The following is a 22,674-nucleotide window of genomic DNA, read 5'->3' on the forward strand; positions in this document are numbered from 1 at the left end:
GATTGTATCTCTCCTTTACACTATCCAGACTAGTTTCAAGGAATTTGGGGATGTGGGTTTGGGCACGTACACTTGTGGTATATAAGGTCGTCACAAAAACTGGTCGGGGTCCTTGGCTAAGAGGAGACTCTGCCTTGGGCCCACCAGTGTAATAAATTGCTCTCCACTATTTGCGTTGTCCTTCTGAGTGAGTTTGCCTCCGGAGAGCGTGGCTACAACAGTGTACATCCTGTTCAGCCAAGATGGATGCCAGCGAGGATTCTGGGAGTTGGTCTGACATGTGGTGTCTCCTTTTGACCTTTCCCGAACTCTTTCGGTTAGTAGTGGCTTCTGAGTTCCTGTTCCTTACCAGGACCTCCAGTGGTAAAACAACTCATGCAAATGGTTACCATGGTGCCTGGGCAGGGTGGGCGGTTTCAGTCAGTGTGCTTCCCCTAACAGTGGGATGCCTGTACAGCCACTGTGTAAGACAGCTGGGCAGTTTTTTCCACAGCTAAACAAGTCTCACCTTGGGATGCTCAGTACTTAATCAACTGCTTTGAAAACCTATCTCCAAATTCAAACAAGGATGAAATTATGCACAGCAGCACTATTCATAATAGCTAAAAACTTGAACAAATAAGGATACCCTTCAACAAATGAATGCACAAGCGAAGTGGGATACATCCATGTCAAGGCAAAGAGAATATGCCGCCCCCAAATATGCCTTTCCGGCATAAGGAATATTTCAGTCTCACTAAAAAACAAAACAGGAATCTCAGAAAACTGTATGGAGATTCCTTGGCTATGAAGGACATTTACAATAGAAAATTTTCCATATTTAAGGGCTGTCCCTCTTTGCACCAGAAATAGAAGGATGATTAAACCTCCAGTAGCTCTTTTCAATGCAGGAGCCCTGACTGAAATCTGCAAACAAGCATACACTTCTTTACTGTGTTTTGCGTGATAACCTGCCAAAACTGGCTTCCCCTCCCCCAGAGACTTCCTCCTATTGTTTTTATCTGAAGATAGTATTTTAAATAATGGTCTTGGACGTTACAGGGAGTACCTCACTTTTTCTGGGTAGCTCCTGTATATACAGAAGGTATATGCTTAGTCGCTCAGTCATGTCCGACTCTTTGCGACTCCATGGACTGTAACCCGCCATGCTCCTCCGTCCAGGGGGCCTCTCCAGGCAAGAATACTGGAGCGCGTTGCTGTGCCCTCCTCCAGGGGATCTTCCCAACCCAGGGATCGAACCCAGGTCTCCCACATTGCAGGTGGATTCTTTACCATCGGAGCCGCCAGGAAAACCCATACAGGAGGTATACAGGTTATTAAACTTCTGTTTTTCTCCTGGTAATCTGTTTTTTCTTTTTTATAGGGGAAGACTCTACCAAGAATCTGGAAGGGTAGAAGGAAAATTGTTTTTCTTTACAAGCATATGCAATGTAACACCACTTAGCAATGGAAAGGAATAAACCATCAACTCATACACTGTTAGTGAAAGAATCCAGTCTAAAGAAGCTGCACACATTATTGAACTCAAAGAGGCAGCAGTTGTAACCCAGAAAGGTTAATTTTAAATTTACACTGGATCTGCTTCTATGACTGTAACCTTTTTTTTGTTATAATAAATATACATAATGGCCTGCCTCTGGGAGATAATCTGAGCCCCCTATGAAGGACTGTAAGGAAGTGAGACTAACACATCCCCCTGCCTGAGGCTTGCCATTCTAGGAGACATCTGCAAGGATTGAAAAGTCTTCTTGCTTTGTTTCCTCACCTCCCTCCATTTCTGATCCATAAAAAAGCGTGGCCACCAGGCCCTGACAAGATGGATATTTTGAGGCACTAGCCTGCCGTCTTCTCAGTCAGCTGGCTCCCCAACTAAAGTCTCTTCCTTGCCTGACACCTTGTCTCTTGGATTCATTGGCCTGTTGTGCGACGAGCAGAGTGAGCTTGGACTTAGTAACACAGTGAGCAGGGCATGAAGCGGGATCTTAATTCCCTGCCCAGGAACTGAACCTGGCCAGCCTGGATGAAAACCAGGAATCCTAGACATCAGAGCAGCAAGGGCTACAGGCTAGAAGATATTTTCCCTTGACTCTTTGTCCCAGGGAAAAATGCATTTATCCCGGAGGAAGAGCCTGTAAATGCAAGTATAAAATTCATTATCATAGACACAGCTCAACAACAAGTGGGAGTGCACAGAGAGACACTATTTGTTTAGTTGAGACAGAAGCAAGGCAGAGACGCACATCCGGAGGGAAAGTGTGTGGGCAGCCCCCCTGGTGAGGAGGAGCGCAGTAAAGAGGCGGTTAAGTCATTCATACAGGTCGGATCTTCCGGGTCTTTGTCTTCCTTCAGCCAGTTACCTGGTTTCTTTTTCAACCTGATCTAAGCTGGGACCCTCCCCTTGGTGTGCACACACCCCTCAGGCAAGATGGACCTCAAAGTGAAGGGAGGCGCCAGACTCATTCTGGCCTGGCACTGTCCCCAGACTTTCAACCCACAAAGAACCTTCCTGTGCATGAGGAGTGTCTCCTTTGTCCCAAAGGAGGGGGAGCAGCGATTCCTGACTCCTCTTCTCACACAGGGTTTTGCCCTTCTTTGTCCTTGCCTTGACTATTACCTTGACTATTGCCATGGCTGTTACTTTAAGGTGTTTCCAAGAGACAAACCCTGGCTATTTACCGTGTTGCTGTTGCTACTGCCATTTCAGAGGGCAAACAGGAGGCTGATTGTAAATGCCGTAACCGGAGTTCAGCTGTCCCTTGTCTCAGGAAATGCTAACCATTGTGAGTATCCAGCTGAAGCCCACTTCTTCATGCCCCGTGAAATGCAAACAGGAGGCCAGTTGCTAGTGTCTAACCTGGAGCTCAGCTATCTCCTACATCAGTGTGACCCCATTTATGACATCCTGGATGAGGCAAAGCTACACAGATAATAAGCAGATCATGGGGTGGGGGTTTAAAGGATTCCATGTGATACTTTAGAATGGATACCTGTCACTATGCATTTGTCTGAGCCTGCAGATGTGTATAGCCCAAGGGGTCGATTATAATCTATTTTAGTTATTTTGGGTGTAGGAGTGGAACACACAATGGGACACCGCATCTGACTGTAATAGAACTACATAGAAAAACCTCACTGTGCGGGATGAGGCAAAAGGCGCTGACAACTGTGGGAAAGAGCAGAATCTGTAGACTAAAGGCAAAACGGAGCTTCATAAACAGTGGGCTTGATTTTACAGAGGTCTCTCCAGGGTGTGGCAGCTGAGAATGCTCAAACCTCTGAACATGTCATCTGGAAAGGAGCAGCACACAGAGAAACGGCGGAGGGTAGGCACCGGGTTCCTCACTGTGGGACTGACAGTTACACATAAAGGGAGAGAAGGCCTCTGCCCTGGTGACCCTGGGTCTGGGCTTCCTGGGAGGATGACGTGGGGAGCTGACTGGCCGGGGAAACGCACAGACCTCTGCACTGGGAAGGCCCTGCACACGTAGGAACCTCACGCCCCGTGGTTCCCCCATACCTGCTGGAAACACTCAGCCCTCCATGATCTGCGAGGTGCAGATTTTAAGACATTCTTGACCCCAGGCAGGTACAGGAGTGTGAGGGTCTTCCTTACCCCTAAGCTGTCCCAGAAGCCAGGCCCTGAAGGCTGGAGCCAGGATGGGGATGCCTGGGCCTCTAACCAGCAGCTGATTGGAAGGAGGAGCCAGTCCTGAGGGCAAGAGCTCCCTGTTGTCTGTGAGCCCTGGGGCCCTCATGGGACTCATTCCCAGTGAGGACACGGGCAGGGCCAGCAGTGGTTCTGTTTTCCCAGGGACCCTTTGATGAAAAGGCTTCCTGGGTGGCTCAGTGGTAAAGAACCCATCTGCCAATACAGGAGACACAGGAGAAGGGGATTTGATCTCTGGGTTGGGAAGATTCTCTGGAGGAGGAAATGGCAGCCCACTCCAGTATTCTTGCCTGAAAAATTCCAAGGGCAGAGGAGCCTGGCGGGCTACAGTCCCCAGGGTCAGACATGACCGAGCATGGTCACACGCCCTTTGATGAAACATTGCAACACTGGGCTCAGAAGTCTCCTGATAGGGTTTCAGACTCTGACACTGGGGTTTTATAGGAACAGAGAAAGAGGCTGAGCTCCTGACAGGCAGCCCTTTCTGGCTCTGAGTTGATTCCACCAGGACTGCACGACAGTCACCCGCGTGGAGTCTGCTATGACCCACATGCCCCCGCCCGGCCTCTCCTCTTCCTGCGACAATTCAAGTGACATTTCCAGCCTGGACCCTCTCCCAGACCAGGTGCATCTGTCCAGCCACCGCATCCCCATCTCACCTTGAGGGCCAAGAGGCCTCACAGAGGACTGTGATCCCGCTGCTCCCACACCCAGGAGGCAGCCCGACCTCCCCGGGTTGCTGAGCCCAGACGCCCAGGGCCTCCCAGTCTCCCACTTCCTTGTGCCCCAGTGACTGCCAGTTGCCCCTCCAGAGCCTATGGCCAGTCCCCACACTGATTTCCCTCTAGGGCCACAACCTTGGTTCAAGCCTGATCCCTCCATTAGGCCCTAACAAAGCTCCCTGCCCCCACGGTGAATCTTACACCCCATCTCAACATGGTCCTTCTGAAGCATAAACTGTGGAACCACATGCTGGGGTCATAGGGCAATATTTCCAGACTTAGCGAAGCTCCATGGCAACCACTGTCATGGGCCATTCTGTCTGTCATTCGTCATTCTGTCCCTTGGACTTCCCCGGTGGTTCAGATGGTAAACAGTCTGCTTACAATGCAGGAGACGCAGGTTCAATCCCTGGGTTGGGAAGATGTCCTGGAGAAGGAAATGGCAACCCGCTCCAGTATTCTCGCCTGGAAAATCCCATGGACAGAGGAGCCTGGTAGGCTACAGTCTATGGGGTCGCAAAGAGTCGGACATGACTGAGCGACTTCACTTCGCTTTTCACTTCACATTCTGTCCCTAAATAGCAAGTTCCAATCTCCATATTAGGCAAGGTGGGCAATCAAAAGACCCCCAAACCAATGAGAACATCATCCCATCTCATAGGAGCTTTCTTTGTCCTGAGACTATAACAATTGACTCAAGCCCATGAAAGAGATCAGCTCTTCCTGGTCAGTCAGGAAGTCTGCCCGCTGTCTCATCAGTGGCCCTCCCTACCTCAGTCCTCTGTTCTCAGCAAATTCTCTCTAAAATACTGTCTGCTCTGCCTGGGTGTCTCTCTGTCTCTCTCCCTGCCATGTAAGGACACAGTGTTGCACATATTATCCTTTGCTTATCCTCACAACACTCCCTTCCCCATGTAGTTACATATCAGAAAGGCCACAGAGTCACTGAACTGCTAGACTCAATTACTGGGCTATTGACACCAGCCCAGCACTGTTTTTGTCAAGATCCTAACACCTCTGTTCCTCATCACCAAGTCCTGACTCCAGTAAGTCCTCATCTTATATAAGCCCCTGGACTCCTCATAGGAGGGGGCTCAGTTCTCGAAGCATGACCCTATGGGGTTCCCCTCTCCACTGGCTGGAAATTTCTTTTAGGAAGTTCTATGTTCTGTAACTTCAGAGTTAAATTATTATGCCTTCAAAGATTGTATAAGGCATTCAGCACAGACGTTTTTCAATTTATAAATCGAGCCAAAGCAAAAGTCCTATTTTTAAATCAGAGGTTCTGGGATGGCCAGAGTAGGGTAAAGCTGAGGAAGTCAGGCCCTTTTTGCCTCAGTTCCGCTCAGTTCAGTCACTCAGTCTTGTCCAACTCTTTGCCACCCCGTGGACTGCAGCACCCCAGGCCTCCCTGTCCATCACCAACTCCTGGAGCTTACTCAAACTCACGTCCATTGAGTCAGTGATACCATCCAACCATCTCATCCTCTGTCATCCCCTTCTGCTCCTGCCTTCAATCCTTCCCAGCATCAGGGTCTTTCTCAGTGAGTCAGTATTCGCATCAGGTGGCCAAAGTATTGGAGCTTCAACTTCAGCATCAGTCCTTCCAATGACTATTCAGGACTGATCTCCTTTCGGATGGACTGATTGGATCTCCTTGCAGTCCAAGGGACTCTCAAGAGTCTTTCCAACACCACACTTCAAAAGCATCAATTCCACGGCGCTCAGTTTTTTTATGGTCCAACTCTCACGTCCATACATGACTACTGGAAAAAACCATAGCTTTAACTAGACGGACCTTTGTCAGCAAAGTATGACTCTTCTTTTTAATGCGCTGTCTAGGTTGGTCATAGCTTTTCGTTCAAGGAGGAAGCGTCTTTTAATTTCATGGCTGCAGTCACCATCTGTAGTGATTTTGGAGCTCAAGGGAAAAAAAAAAAAAACACTCTCACTGCTTCCATTGATTCCTCATCTATTTGCCATGAAGTGATGGGACCGAATGCCAAGATCTTCGTTTTCTGAATGTTGAGTTTTAAGCTAGCTTTCTCACTCTCCTCTTTCACTTTCATCAAGACGCTATTTAGTTCTTCGCTTTCTGCCATAAGGGTCCCATCATCTGCGTGACTGAGGTTATTCAGGCAGCCTCTCCCTCTCCTGGTGCTGGGAAGCCCAGTTCCAGCCTCCTGCCTGCGAATGCAGCCTTCTAACGCCTAAGAACCCCCAGCAGTGCACTGTGGACCCTGAAGGGACCCGTCTGGAAGGGCTGTTTGTGAGATGCTGTAGGGGGAAAGAGGTGAGACTCAGGCCCTGTCTTCTTTGCTCAGGCACATCTCACTGATTCATTGCCCAGCCCAGGAAGCCAGCTGGCCCTAAGGCTCCGCTTGCCCCCAGGATCCAAAGGTGGGCATGGTAAAGTGCTGCCACCTTGTGGCCATTTTCTGTAACTACAACATGACCACAGGCATCTCAGCTCAATCCAGAAGGCCTGGGCTTCCCTTCCAGCCTTCTGCCCCCAGGGAATGGCAGCTGATGTCCCGGAAGCCACCTGCCAAAGGAAAATCGCCCTCACACCCTTAAAGGAGAAGAAAGAAAGAAAAAAACAGAAAGCACAGATGCACTCAACCTCCCCCACCAAACAAGGCGTTCAGTATCCCTGATTAACACAGGAATGCCAATCGAAAGGACAGTGGGAAGTCACATTGCAACACTCACAAATGCCAACATGACAGTGCTATAGGCAATCAACGTGGCAGAGAGTCTGGAGGAAGAAGAACTGCCCTGGACTGTGGGTGGGAGAGCCCATTGACAGCAGCTGCTAGAAGGGAGACGGCGGACTCTGAACGCCTGAAAGAAGCACTCTCAAGTCAGGCCTTATGTCATTCCCGCACCTTGGCCTGTATCCTGAGAGCTCCATCGATCAAAAGGTATATGCACCCCAACAGACCTCCAGCACTGCTTCCTTCAGGAGCCTAGATGTGCAACCTGCAAAATCCCCAACAAGAGACTGAAGCTTAAAGAAAACGTTGTACACAGATCCAGTAGACGGTTTCTCACCCACAGAAAAAAAGATACGGAAAGTAGGGAACTCCAACTGTGGGAGACACGGATGGATGGCCCGTGAAGGATCAGAGGCCAAGAGTAGTCAGGCAGGCAGAGGAAGAACTGGGTATATGAGATCTAGTCTAGGCCAAGTGAGGACAGACATGGAAGGCAACAAATTGACATCCCAGAAAGAGACGCTGAGAATTCAAAGTCAAAAAAAGGGTTTTGGAAAGAAAGAAAGAGCATGGCCTGGGACAAATTAGCAGGTAGGTACCCAAAGCGAAAGCAGATCTGTACCTGTAATGAATCACCGACGTGGACTGTACCCTTTCCTCCTCCCTTCCATCCACACAGACATACAACTCTGTAGCTCTAAGAGATGATCCGTACCAGTTATCTGTTATCTTCCTGCTTTCCATTGAAAAAAAGGGTACCTGGGGTAGAAAAGGCGTGAAGACCTGATGCTCACCACTCTGCTCGACCTCCTAAGGCAGATAGTCCCCCCAACACCATAGAGAAAACCCATACATGACTTCATACCTGAACCAGGGGACTGTACAGAGACAACCGTCATAGCAGGTCAACTGGACTATGCTGCGGGTAGTATTGGCAAGATGGTAAAGAAAAGGTAAGAAAAGCAGTGTCTACTGTATGACGTTCGACCTCTCTAATTTGGGACGCTACCGCATCCCTGGAGGCCAAGCAGGCTTGAGTCCCACTGCTGAACTGGGGTGGGGTCAAAACAGTCTGGCAGTGAACAATTTTTAAAGGTTTAGTGTGTGCTGTGTCAGGCTGGGACAAGATTACATTGTGGGATTGAGGCCGCTCAGAATTTCAAGGCAAAATTAAGCCAGTCTTCACCTCTGCTGGTCCTGGGGATCTTAGCTCAAGCCTCCTTCCTGACAATGCTGCCTCCTGGCATAGAAACACCCTCAGTAGTGTACTGTGGACCCTAAAATGATGAGTCTGGATTGGGTGTTTGTGTGATGCTTTATGGGGAAATAGTAGTGAGACTCAAGGTCTTTTCTGTTTGTTCAGGTAGAATCCAGATAGACAGTTCAGGTAGAATCCAAAACACAGAAAACTAATTAAACTGATCACAACAACCACAGCCTTGTCTAACTCAAAGAAACTATGAGCCATGCCATGTAGGGCCACCCGAGACAGACAGGTCATGGTGGAGAGTTCTGACAAAATGTAGTCCACTGGACAAGGGAATGGTAAACCACTTCAGTATTCTTGCCTTGAGAATCCCATGAACAGTAGGAAAAGGCAAAAATATATGACACTGAAAGATAAACTCCCCAGGTCAGTAGGTGCCCAACATGCTGCTGGAGAAGAGGAGAGAAATAGCTCCAGGAAGAATGAAGAGATGGAGCCAAAGTGAAAACAATGCCCAGTTGTGGATGTGACTGGTGATGGAAGTAAAGTCCCATGCTATAAAGAGCAATACAGCATAGGAACCTGGAATGTTAGGTCCAGGAATCAAGGTAAATTAGAAGTGGTCAAACAGGGCAAGAGTGAACATCAACATTTTATGAATCATTGAACTAAAATGGACTGGAATGGGCAAATTTAACTCAGATGACCATTATATCTACTACTGTGGGCAAGAATGCCTTCGAAGAAAGGAGTAGCCCTCACAGTCAACAGAAGAGTTGGAAATGCAGGACTTGGGTGCAGTCTCAAAAATGACAGAATTATTTCTGTTCGTTTCCAAGACAAACCATTCAATATCACAGTTCCAAGTCTAGGCCCCAACCAGTAATGCTGAAGATGCTGAAATTGAATTATTCTATGAAGACCTACAAGATGTTCTAGAACTCACACCCAAAAAAGATGTCCTTTTCATCATAGGGGACTGGAATGCAAAAGTAGGAAGTCAAGAGATACCTGGAGGAACAGGTAAAATTGGCCTGGGAGTACAAAATGAAACAGGGCAAAGGCTAACAGAGTTTTGACAAGAGAACGCACTGGTCATAGCAAATACCCTTTTCCAACAACACAAGAGAAGACTCTACACACGGACATCACCAGATGGTCAACATCGAAATCAGATTGATTATATTCTTTGCAGCCAAAGATGGAGAAGCTCTATACAGTCAGCAAAAAACAAGACTGGGGGCTGACTGTGGCTCTATCATGAACTCCTTATTGCCAAATTCACACTTAAATGGAAGAAAGTAGGGAAAACCATTAGACCATTCAGGTATGACCTAAGTCAAATCCCTTACGATTCTACAGTGGAAGTGAGAAATAGATTCAAGGGATTAGATCTGATAGACAGAGTGCCTGAAGAACTATGGATGGAGGTTCGTGACATTGTACAGAAGACAGCGATCAAGACCTTCCCCAAGAAAAAGAAATGCAAAAAAGCAAAATGGTTGTCTGAGGAGGCCTTACAAATAGCTGTGAAAAGAAGAGAAGTGAAAGGAAAAGGAGCAAAGGAAAGATATACCCATTTGAATGCAGAGTGCCAAAGAAGAGCAAGCAGAGATAAGAAAGCCTTCCTCAGGGATCAATGCAAACAAATAGAAGAACACAATAGAATGGGAAACACTAGAGATCTCTTCAAGAATATTAGAGATACCAAAGCAACATGTCATGCAAAGATGGGCACAATAAAGGACAGGAATTGTATGGACCTCACAGAAGCAGAAGATATTAAGAAGAGATGGCAGGAATACACAGAAGAACTATACAAAAAAGATCGTCATGACCCAGATAACCATGATGGTGTGATCACTCACCTAGAGCCAGACATCCTGGAATGTGAAGTCAGGTGGGCCTTAAGAAGCATTGCTACAAAAAGCTAGTAGAGGTGATAGAATTCCAGTTGAGCTATTTCAAATCCTAAAAGATGATGCTTTGAATGTGCTGTACTCAATATGCCAGCAAATTTGGAAAACTCAGCAGTGGCCAAGAGACTGGAAAAGGTCAATTTTCATTCCAGTCCCAAATAAGGACAATGCCAAAGAATGTTCAAACTACCGCACTATTGCACTCATCTCACATGCTAGCAAAGTAATGCTCAAAATTCTCCAAGCCAGGCTTCAACAGTACATGAACCATGAACTTCCAGATGTTCAAGCTCGATTTAGAAAGGCAGAGGGATCAGAGATGAAATTGCCAACATCCATTGGATCATAGAAAAATCAAGAGAATTCCAGAAAAACATCTCCTTTATTGATTACGCCAAAGCTTTGAATGTGTGGATCACAACAAAATGTGGGAAATTGTTCAAGAGATGGGAATCCCAGACCACCTGAACTGCCTCCTGAGAAATCTGTATGCAGGTCAAAAAGCAATAGTTAGAACCAGACATGGAACAATGGACTGGCTCCAAATGCGGAAAGGAGTACGTCAAGGCTGTACATTATCACCCTGCTTATTTAACTATATGCAGAGTACATCATGTGAAATGCTGGGCTGGATGAAGCACAAGCTGGAATCAAGGTTGCCAGGAGAAATATCAATAACCTCAGATACACAGATGACACCACCCTTTTGGCAGACAGTGAAGAGGAACTAAAGAGCCTCCTGATGAAAGTGAAAGAGGAGAGTGAAAAAGCTGTCATAAAACTCTACATTCAACAAACAAAGATCATGGCATCTGGTGCCATCACTTCACGGCAAATAGATGGGGAAACAATGGAAAAATAACAGACTTGATTTTTCGGGGCTCCAAAATCACTGCAGATGGTGACTGCAGCCATGAAATTATAAGATGCTTGATCCTTGAAAGAAAAGTTATGACCAACCTAGACAGCATATTAAAAAGCAGAGACAATATTTTACTGACAAAGGCCCGTCTAGTCAAAGCTATGGTTTTTCCAGTGGTCATGTATGGATGTGAGAGTTGGACTATGAAGAAAGCTGACTGCCAAAGAATTGATGCTTTTGAACTGTGGTGTTGGAGAAGACTCTTGAGAGTCCCTTGGAATGCAAGGAGAGCAAACCAGTCAATCCTAAAGGAAATCAGTCCTGAATATTCTTTAGAAGGACTGATACTGAAGCTGAAACTCAATACTTTGGTAACATGATGCGAAGAACTGACTCATTGGGAAAGACCCTGATGCTGGGAGAGATTGAAGGCAGGAGGAGAAGGGGACGACAGAGAATGAGATGGTTGGATGGCATCACCAACTCAATGGACATGAGTTTGAGCAAGCTCTGGGCATTGGTGATGGACAGGGAAGCCTGGCATGCTGCAGTCCATGGGGTCACAAAGAGTTGGACATGAATGAGCAACTGAACAACAAGATGTGCTACATGTATACGGTAGACTATTTCTCACTCATATAAAACTGCCACTGAAGTTAGGGAATTATGACACTGGTAGTCACAGGGATGGAGTTTGAAGGATCATACACTAAGGCAGTGGTAGAACATGGTGTATGAGGTAAACTAAAAAAAAGATGTACAAGTCAACAAATTTCCGATTCTGAAAGAGACTCTGAGAATTTAAATCAAACAAGTGGTTCCAGAAAAAAATTGAAGTGAAGGGATGGTATGCATTAGGAGGTCCATACCTAAATTGACAAGAAATCAATACACGTAACAAGTAATCCACAAGGAAAATCCTCTGCCTTCCTTCCTACATTCCTTCCTTCGAAGTATGCACAGAAATCTTTGTCTCAAAGAGATAACTCATAAAATTTATCTCCTATCTTCCTGCTTATATTCACAGAAAAGTGTATCTGATATAAATAACTCACAAGAACCTGATGCTCACCACTCTGCTCAACCTTCTAAGGCAAAAGTCTGGGGGGGGAAGTAGAGATTTCATAGATAACTTGTATTCCAGTCCCTGGTCTTAGTTCTGGGAGGTCTTGTAGGTCTTCGTAGAATCAGTATTTCAGCTTCCTCAGCATTAGAGGTTGGGGCATAGACTTGGATTACTTTGATATTGAATGAATTGCCTTGGAAATGAACAGAGATCATACTGTTGTTTTTGAGACTGCAGGCAAGTACTGCATTTCACACTCTTTTGTTGACTATCAGAGCTACTCCATTTCTTCTAAGGGATTCTTGCCCACAGTAGTGGATATAATGGTCATCTTAATTAAATTCACTCATTCCCATCCATTTTAGTTGTTATTCCTCAAATGTTAATGTTCACTCCTGCCATCTCCTTCTTGACCACATCTAATTTAACTGGATTCATAGACCTAACATTCCAGGTTCCTATGCAATATTGCTCTTTACAGCATCGGACTTTACTTCCACCCCCAGACACACCCACAACTGTTTCCGTTTTGACTTAGCCTTTTCATTCCTTCTGGATTTCTTTCTTCACTCTTCTCCAGTAGCATATTGGGCACCTACCAACTAGGGGAGTTCATTTCTCAGTGTCATATCTTTTTGTCTTTTCATACTGTGCAGCTGAATATTAAATGCCAGCTGAATTGCTAGGCAGTTAATATTCAGGGAGATCCAGGTTTTTGTAGTTGTTCAGTTGCTAAGTCACGTCTGACTCTTTGTGACCCCATGGGCTGCAGCACGCTAGGCTTCCCTGTCCCTCACTGTCCCTGGGAGTTTGCTCAAACTCATGTCTGTCGAGTGGGTAAGGCCGTCCGACCACCTCATCCTCTGCTGCCCCTCCTCCTCCCATCCTCAATCTTTTCTAGCATCAGGGTCTTTTCCAATGAGTCGACTCTTTGCCTCAGGTGGCCAAAAGATTGGAGCCTCAGCTTCAGTCCTTCCACTTCCAATGAATATTCAGGGTTGATTCCACAAGAACTTTCTCTCCAACACATACAAATTATTAGTATACCTCAGCTAAAGAAAAAACAAAAATATCAGCCAAAGGTCTAAATGAATGTTTCTCTAAAGAAGTCATAGAGACGGTCATAAAGCACATGAAAAGATGCTCAGCATCACTAGTTCTTTGAGAAAGGCAAATCAAATGTAGAATGAGGCATCACCTCACATTGGTCAGAATAGCCACATCAAATACCTACAACAATAAATTCTGCAGAGGGTGTGGGGAGAAAGAAACCCTCCTACACAGTTGGTGGGAATGTAAATTGGTACACCAATCAGGGAGAACATTATGGCGGTTCTTTTAAAAACTAAACATAGAAGTACTCGGTGACCCAGAAATCCAACACCTAGAAGGAGATCCAGAAAAAAATGCAAAATGTCTTTTAAAAGACAGCTGCACTCCACAGATCGCGGCAGCGCCGGGTCAACAGTCAAGACAAGGGAGCGACTTCAGTGAGCAAGGACAGACAGATGGATACAGAGAATGAGGCACATATACACAATGCAATATTGCTCAGACATAGAAAAGGATGAAATAACGCCATTTCCAGTTACAGGGAAGAAACTAGAGGAGATCAAACTAAGTGAAATAACGGAGAAAGGGAAAGTCAGATAATAGAGAGGATCACTTCTGTGGAATCTAAAAATGGATACAAATGAACGTCATTACAAAAGGCAAACAGATTCACAGACTCAGAAACGTATGGAAAGGTGGCCAAATGGAAAGGTGGCAGGGGGTGGGGGAGTAATTAGCTGGCACAGACCAAGATTTACATGTCAAAACGGGTGCAGCTGTTGTTTAGTTGCTCAGTCGTGTCTGACTCTTTGCAACCCCGTGGACTATAGCCGGCCAGGCTCCTTTGTCCATGGGAGTCTCTAGGCAAGAATACTGGAGTGGTTTGCCGTTTCCTTCTCCAGGGGATCTTCCCAACCCAGGAATTGAGCCCAGGTCTCCTGAAAGTCTCCTGCATTGCAGGTGGATTCTTTTACCACTGAGCGAGCAGGGAAGCCATAAAACAGGTGCTGAAGGGCTCTAAATAGTCACAAGTTTGACAGGGCTTTAAATGCCATCTGCCCTCAAGAAATGTCCCAGGGTATTTCATCAGAAAAGAATTCCCAACAGGGCCGAGATTCAAGAAGCCGTTTTCCAGAAGTAAATTGTACTCACAAAGTATAAAATAATAAAAGCACATGGAAAGATACTCCACACCAATCATCAATGCCAATCAAAACTACCATAAGGTATCACCTCACACTGGTCACAGTGGCCATCATCAAAATGATCTACAAAAAATAAATATAAAATAAATAAATAAAATAAAAGATCTGCAAAGAATATAGAAAATGAAATCCTCCTACAAGCTTTTTGAGAATGTAAATGGTGAAGCCACTGCGGAAAACAGCATGGAGCTTCCAAGAAACACAAGACATAGAGGTATCATATGACCCTGCAATCCCACATATGGGCTTAGGTCCAGAGAAAGTGAAGTGAAATTAGCTCAATCGTGTCTGACCCTTTGCAACCCCATGGACTATACAGTCCATGGAATTCACTAGGCCAGAACACTGGAGTGGGTAGCCTTTCCCTTCTCCAGGGGATCTTCCCAACCCAGGGATCAAACCCAAGTCTCCCTCATTGCAGGCAGATTCGTTACCAGCTGAGCCACAAGGGAAGCGCAGATCCATAGAAAATCACCATCCAAAATGACACACGCCCCTTGATTTTCAGGGCAGCACTATTTCAATAGGCAAGACATGGAATCCACCAAAAGGTCCACTGACAGAATAATGAAGACTAGGGGGTACATCTATACAATGGAATACTACTCAACCATCAAATAGAATGAAATAAGGATGCTGTCAGCAGCATGGATGGACTAAGAAATCATGACAGTAAGTGAGGGAACTCAGAGAGAAAGATAAATACCGAGAGATATCACTTACAGGTGCAATCTATAAATTCATACCAATGACTTAATATACAAAACAGACTTCACAGCCAGAGGAAATCAAACTATGATTATCAAAAGAAAGTTAGAAAGAAGGGATAATTAAGAGTTTAGGATTAACTATACATAATAATATCTAACAAATTAATAATCAAATATGACCTAGTAAATAGAACAGGGAACTCTACTGAACAGACTGTAATCATCGATAATACGAGGGAAAAAATGGAAAAAGAATAGATACGCTTCTATGTAAAATCAAATTAAGTTCCTGTACCGCTAAAACTAACAAAACAATGGAAGTCAACTTGACTCCAATAGAAAATAAAAATTAAATTACCTGAAATCCATCTAGGGGACCCCAGACAGTGGCGACCTATGGATTAGACATGCGATATGCTATGACATTAATATGACACCACCAAAGGTTTTCACTCAGCAGAACACAGAGCAGCAACCCATTCAAAGGTGCCTGACCTCATGTGAATGTCCCAAGATGAAGAGGAGAAAAAGGACCACAGGTTAACCAGGGTAAGACCCTCAATTCAGATGTTGGGAATCTCCGAGGGGCAGGAGCAGACACAGGGTCTCCAAGTACGGGATCTGGACCCACGGGGATGGGGTGAGACCCACACAATCCCCAGCCCCTGCATCTGGGGTCGCGTGACTCTTGGTTAGGACACCAGGTCTCTGCTGGCTGGGCCCCTAGGGCAGAAACGAGTGGGTTCCTGGAACCTCCTGGGATGGTAGAAAGAAGCTTAGGGTCTCCTCTCCCCACACTTGTCCCAGGGAAGTCCTCCCCTCCCACCCTTCGGTTCTGTCTGATACTGTTTTTACAGCTGTCACGGTAATGTTGAAGACACTACCTTGGTTCCAGCAGGCTCGGTCCTTCGTTTTCCCACTGAGGTGTTGAGAAAACACCAGGCGCGGGTCTAGGAGACGAGGGGCAGGTCTGGTCTCTGCTGAGCAAGGACGGCCGACCGGAAGGCGATCACCATAGCAACCTCACCTGCTGCCCGTTGGTTTTCTGCCTCATCCCAGCACCCTGGAATCAATTTACCAGGTGACCCTGCCTTCCTACTCAAACTGAATGTGCTGGAAAATGGGACTAATTACCAGGTAGCCCAACTGAGGTGTCTCCGTGAGCCCCAGGGCAGGGGAACCTGGCAGGAGGAAAGACTAAGAGCCCTACTGCAGCCCTGACCCCTGCGAGGGCCACGGAACCCCACTCAGAGGAGGGCACGTTACCCAGAGGAGCCCACCTCAGCTCCAGACCCCAGGCCTCTGAGCACTGACATTCAGACACAGGCACGGAGTTTTCCAGGACAGAGGACAGACCCAGTCTGCACCCAGGTGTCCACGTCCTAGTGCACACAGAACATGGTCGGTGTCAATATTCTCACACTATTTCAATAGGCAAGACATGGAATCACTGTAGAAAGCACGCAGTATTGTCTAAACATAATCAGTGCAGACGGGATTGAAAAGTCAAGGTGTTCGTCATTCAGACATGTCTGACTGTTTGTGACCACATGGACGGTAGCCCTCCAGCCTCCTCTGTCCATGGGATTCTCCAGGCAAGAATACTGGAGTCAGTTGCCATTCCCTTCTCCAGGGGATCTTCCTGATCCACAGATCAAACCCAGGTCTACTGCACTGCATGCAGATTCTTTACCATCTCAGCCACCAGAGAAGCCCCTAGACAAGACTTAGGGAGGTCTCAATCTACCATGTAGACAGAACGTGGTCAGGTTTAAACTAGCATAAGGTTGCTCTCCCTGGAGGCACAGGTCACACACATGCAGGGTCTCTCATCGTTGGACAGGGGCCTCACCCTCATGTGGGAATTAGCAAGTACGTTTCTTAAAGAAAAAAACCATCACTGGGCTCCACATATCACCCACATCAGGAAACTGAAAGAACCTTTGTCATTAAACACCTGAACAGGCAAAACCAAACCGTTACCAGTATCTTTGGGCACGTGGTGGTCAGGATCCAGGGGAGATCCAGGGGTTTCTTAGAGTTGAGCCCAGGGTCCTGTACAGACAGACAGAAAGTGCCCTGATTCCATCACCCAAGGCTTCCAGGAGGAGGCAGCCACACTGGAAGCCTTCTAGAAAAGGATATTCTTTATCAGAATAAAAATTGTTGAAATTGAAAGCATATTAGTTACTATTTGCCAACCTAAAATATTCTTAAAAGCCTGGACCCCAGATCTTTGTGGTTCCCACTGGTTCCTCTGTGTTCAGATTGTCAGGGTAGAAACAATCCATCGTTTCAAATTAGTTTCTTCTAATTCTGTTTATTTGTTATTATATGAAGGAAAGGTCACTCTTGAAAAAATACATAAGAAAATTCCTCCAAAAAGATTGAGTCAAGGAGCCCATAAGCTGCATGAACTCTGCCTTCTGACAATTTCAATTTCAAAGACTGAGAGCAGAAGAAGAGGGGATGACAGAGGACGAGATGGTTGGATGGCATCACCGACCTAATGGACATGAGTTTGAGCAAACTCTGGGAGATGGTGAAGGACAGGGAAGCCCAGCGTGCTGAAATCTATGGGGTCGCAAAGAGTTGGACACGACTGAGTGACTGAACAGCAACAAGCTTCCATTTTCTGCCTGGAGAAATCTGATAAAATAGGCATCCTGATTTTTTTTCACTTTTCTGTTGAAACTCTACTAAAATGAAATTGATCTTCATATCAACATGTAAGAATTTCTGGGTTCGGAGATGTCACACCAAGGTAAGAGGTGCTGGTGAAAATAGAACGCTACTAGTAGGCAAAACATTCTTAAAGCTTTGTTTCAAATTGGATTTAAATACAACACTACATGGTTACATGAAGTATGAACCGAGAGTCTAAACATAGCAGGCGATATGTAAAAGCAAATTTTATATCCCATATGGGAGAGTAAAAGCTGCTGGTTTTTGCAGTAGTCATGTACGGATGTGAGAGTTGGACCACAAAGAAGGCAGAGCACCGAAGAACTGATGCTTTCAAACTGTGGTGCTGGAGAAGACTCTCGAGAGTCCCTTGGACTGCAAGGAGATCAAACCAGTCCATCCTAAAGGAAATCAGTCCTGAATATTCATAGGAAGGACTGATGCTGAAACCAAAGCTCCCATCCTTTGGCCACCTGATGTGCAGAGCCGACCCACTGGAAAAGACCATGATGCTGGGGAAGACTGAAGGCAAATGGAGAAGGGGATGACAGAGGAAGAGATGGTTGGATGGCATCACCAATTCAATGGACAGCAGTTTGAGCAATCTCCAGGAGATGGTGAAGGACAGGGATTCCTGGCGTGCTGCAGTCCATGGGGTGACAAAGAGTCAGACACAACTTAGCAACTGAACAGCAACAACCACGTGAGAGTAAATGTTTCTTGTCAGATCTGCAGCTGGTACGCACAAACTGGTTTAGAGCACTCTCCAACATAGATTGTTGATGTTATTACCAAGATAAACTTGTCCTCATGGGTGTGGGAGATCAAGTTGATCCATTGTGATTGTTCTCTGGTCAAATGACTCCCGCAATTTCTAATTATGTTCTACATCCACAATATTTTTTTTTATCCGTCAAAGTCTACTTCTCAGATCTTCATATATACCAAATAATAGATACCTGGTGAGTTCAGATTATATTAAACACTCTTTCCATAGCTTTTCCCATGTCAATTGAGTCAGAACAAGGTGAAGCAGGGAGAAGAGTTGAAATTTTCACTGATTCCTAAGGCCTCTAAAAAAACATTAGACACAAATCCTAGCCTTAACTGGTCTATATGAAAGAATCACAATGTGCCTTTTTCGTGAAATTGCAACAATTGACTAACTAGAGTTGCAATAAGTTGGAATTATGCTTGGAATGATTTGAATTGAAACAGTTTGGATGTGGGCATGTGAGGATATATATACGATGATACATACTTAAGGAGGTATCAACATGTATGAATCCATAAATTGATGACGTATACTTTGTAAACAAAGATGAAACATTTAACTTGTTTTCACTATCTGACCCTTCCAGAATTTGCCATCATCTACTGACTCCCCTATAGACTTGGTTTATTGCCACCAGATTAAAACTAGTTACAGGAATCTTTGTTCTCTTTGTTTGAAATTGTTTATGTTTCTCTCTCCTAGGATGCTCTTATAAATGCCACTATCTGTATCACTTATTTTGTCTATAAGGTTGTCTCTTGCATTTTCCACTGTGTAACCATCTTCCATGTATACAGATATTTATATGTCTATGTATATAAATATATCTATAATAGATATTTATATCTGTATGTACATAGATATTTATATGTCTATGTATATAGATATTTATGTTTCTGTGTATCTAGGTATTTATATATCTATATATGTATGCATATAGATATTTATATATCTATGTACCTAGACATTTGTAATTATGTACACTTATGTACACACAAATAGATGTTTTACCAGTGTAACAGGGCCTGGCAAAAAGGGAACGCTCCTACAAAAAGAGTCAGACATGACTTGGCGACTGAACAACAAAATAGAAAATACACTCGGTTCACCTGCCACCAACAACACATAGTATATCAGTGTTACTACAATATAAATTAAAGGTTCATTTAAAAAAAGAATGTCCAGGGGGACTTCCTTGCAGTTCAGTGGTTAAGATACTGTGCTTCCAATGCAGAGGGCGAAGGTTCGATCCTTGGGCAGGGAACTAAAGATCCCACAAGCCGCATGGCATGGCCAATAAATAAATAAAATTATTAAAATAAATAAATAAGAATGTTCAGGAAGAACACACAGGCTTTTGGGTGTTGCTTCAGGTACGTTCCGTATTAAATTATAGTCCTGAGTTAAAACTAGAAAGCTTTCATTTCCAAGGAATCACAACTGGGCATGAAAGAATCCTGCCGCCTTGTGGCCATTCCCTGCAATAGCAACCTTAAGAGTTTTGCTTATGAGTACCTCTTTGCTGTTCAGTCCCCAAGTCGTGACCCACACTTTCCTCTCTAGGACGTGACACCGCCTCTCACTGATCCTGCGGTCTTCCTCTCTAGGACATGACGCCGCCTCTCACTGATCCCTGACGTCTTTCCTCTCTAGGACGTCTCGCCGCCTCTCACTGGTCCGTGACGTCTTTCCTCTATAGGACATGACGCCGCCTCTCACTGATCCCTGGGGGGGAATCGTCCTCTCTAGGAACAGACGCCGTCTCTCAATGATCCTTGAGGTCGTCCTCTCTAGTAAATAATGCCGCCCTCTCACTGATCCCTGGGGGGGTTGTCTTCCTCTCTAGGAAATGACGCCGCCTCTCACTGATTCCTGACGTCTTTCCTCTCTAGGACCTGACGCCGCCTCTCACTGATCCTTGATGTCTTACTCTCTAGGACCTGACGTCGTCTCTCAATGATCCATGACGTCTTTCTGTGACGTGTTTCCTCTCTAGGGCCTGACACCTCCTCTCACGGCTCCGTGACGTCCTTCCTCTTTAGGACGTGACGCCACTTCTCACTGACGCCTTCTCTCAGTGATCCTTGAGGTCGTCCTCTCTAGGACCTGACGCCGCCTGTCACGGCCCCCTGACGTCTTTCCTCTCTAGGACCGGACGCCGCCTCTCACTGATCCCTGACGTCTTTCCTCTCTAGGAAACACGCCACCTCTCACTGGTCCGCGACGCCTTTCCTCTCTAGGACCTGACGCTGCCTCTCACTGATTCCCTGAGGTATTTCCTCTCTAGGACCTGACGCCGCATCTCACCACTCCGTGACGTCTTTCCTCTCTAGGACCTGACACCGCCTCTCACGGCCCCCTGACGTCTTTCCTCTCTAGGACCTCACTCCACCTCTCACTGGTCCGTGACTTCTTTCCTCTCTAGGACGTGACACCGCCTCTCACGGCTACCTGACGCCTTTCTTCTCTAGGACCTGACGCTGCCTCTCACTGATTCCCTGAGGTATTTCCTCTCTAGGACCTGACGCTGCATCTCACCACTCCGTGACGTCTTTCCTCTCTAGGATCTGACACCGCCTCTCACGGCCCCCTGACGTCTTTCCTCTCTAGGACCTCACTCCACCTCTCACTGGTCCGTGACTTCTTTCCTCTCTAGGACGTGACACCGCCTCTCACGGCTACCTGACGTCTTTCCTCTCTAGGACCGGACGCCGCGTCTCACTGATCCCTGAGGTCGTTCTCTCTAGGACCTGACGCCGCCTCTCACTGATCCCCGACGTCTTTCCTCTCTAGGAACTCACGCCACCTCTCACTGGTCCGTGACGCCTTTCCTCTCTAGGACCTGACGCCGCCTCTCACCGCTCCGTGACGTCTTTCCTCTCTAGGAGCCGACGCCGCCTCTGATTCCTGAGGTCTTCCCCTTCAGGACTGGACACGGCCTCTCATGGCTCCGGGACGTCTTCCTCTCTAGGACCCGACGCCGCCTCTCACTGATCCCTGAACTCGTCCTCTCTAGGACCAAACGCCGCCACTCACTGATCGCTGACGTCTTTCCTCTCTAGGAGCTGACGCCGCCTCTGATTCCTGAGGTCGTCCTTTCTAGGACCAAACGCCACCTCTCACTGTTCCCTGACGTCTTTACTCTCTAGGACCTGACGCTGCCTATGACCGGTCCTGACTTCTTTCCTCTCTCTATGCCCTTTGACTGCCCCCTTCAGGTCCTCTCCGCAGACCCCGTGCGCCGCCACTCGTCCACTTACGACTCCCCACCCGAGGTCCGCTTGACTGCTCCCCTCAGGGTCCTCTCCGCTGACCAACCCCCCCGCCCAGGTTCTCTCCATGGGTCCCCCCAGGTCCTCTCATCGGCCAGAATCGGGTCGCCAGGTTCTCTCGACGGCCCGCCGCTGGTCCCCTCTCGTCGCCTGCCAATGGTCCTCTCATTGGCCTACTTCTGGTCCTCACTACTCCCTGACAGTCCTCACTATTTCACGTCTTTCGACCTCACTATGACCTTACTCTGGTCCTCGCTATGCCCTTACTCTGGACCTGACTACACTTTCAACCCTGTATCTGGACTTCACTTGGGCCTGACTCCAAAAGAACTGTTCAAATATGCCATACAATACCTACATAAACAGAGTGAAGTTATTTCAAACACAAATACAGATCACTTCAAAGCAAAGGAACTCAGAAGCACCTTCCAGATGAGATTTCCTGGAATGAACAACCACCAAAACGGGAACCAAGATTATCCTACGTCTACAGAAACACAGAGTGCATGCCAGCGAGTTATCACACAGTCTGAGTTCTTGAAACATCCCAAGTGCGACTTTCCTAGTTTCCCAGATTAATTCCTTGGAGTAGGACATTTGGAACAGTCCAGACAGGATAAAGAGAGGATTGTCCTCAAGGCAGAGTTGGTCTTGGCAGCGACTAGGGCAGCCCCTCTTCGCTGTCTTGCTCCTGCCCTGGAGTTCCAATTGCCAGATGGGGTATGACTCAGTCTCAGCCTTTCCAGTCAAGAATGCCAGGTGATCTGCCCTCTAATGGAATTCTCCAACCTTCCACTCTTGAAAGAGGCTGGCA

General features: G+C 46.5%; 2 long non-coding RNA genes across 3 annotated transcripts in view; one reads left to right on the top strand and one right to left on the bottom strand.

Moving 5' to 3' along the window:
* Window positions 1–22,027, bottom strand: part of LOC145518601 (uncharacterized) — a 54,795-nt gene extending 32,768 nt beyond the window's left edge. The window contains exons 1-4 of one of the 2 annotated variants that reach the window (XR_014063021.1): window positions 21,525–22,027; window positions 20,104–21,440; window positions 1,766–2,129; window positions 1,054–1,383 (exon numbers count right to left, since the gene is read on the bottom strand). This is a non-coding gene — a long non-coding RNA (uncharacterized LOC145518601). Of the gene's footprint in view, window positions 1–1,053; window positions 1,384–1,765; window positions 2,130–20,103; window positions 21,441–21,524 lie in introns of those variants that run through there. The other variant, XR_014063020.1, reaches the window with a different exon arrangement.
* On the top strand, window positions 2,935–17,306 carry LOC145518605 (uncharacterized). The gene is made up of 4 exons (XR_014063026.1): window positions 2,935–3,323; window positions 6,232–8,059; window positions 15,574–15,677; window positions 15,986–17,306. It is a non-coding gene; the product is annotated as an uncharacterized LOC145518605 (long non-coding RNA).
* Window positions 22,028–22,674: the final 647 nt, after the last annotated feature.

The sequence above is a fragment of the Giraffa tippelskirchi genome, chromosome 8 (genome assembly GCF_054371585.1).
Source record: "Giraffa tippelskirchi isolate mGirTip1 chromosome 8, T2T-mGirTip1v1.2.pri, whole genome shotgun sequence".
NCBI classification, from domain to species: domain Eukaryota; kingdom Metazoa; phylum Chordata; class Mammalia; order Artiodactyla; family Giraffidae; genus Giraffa; species Giraffa tippelskirchi.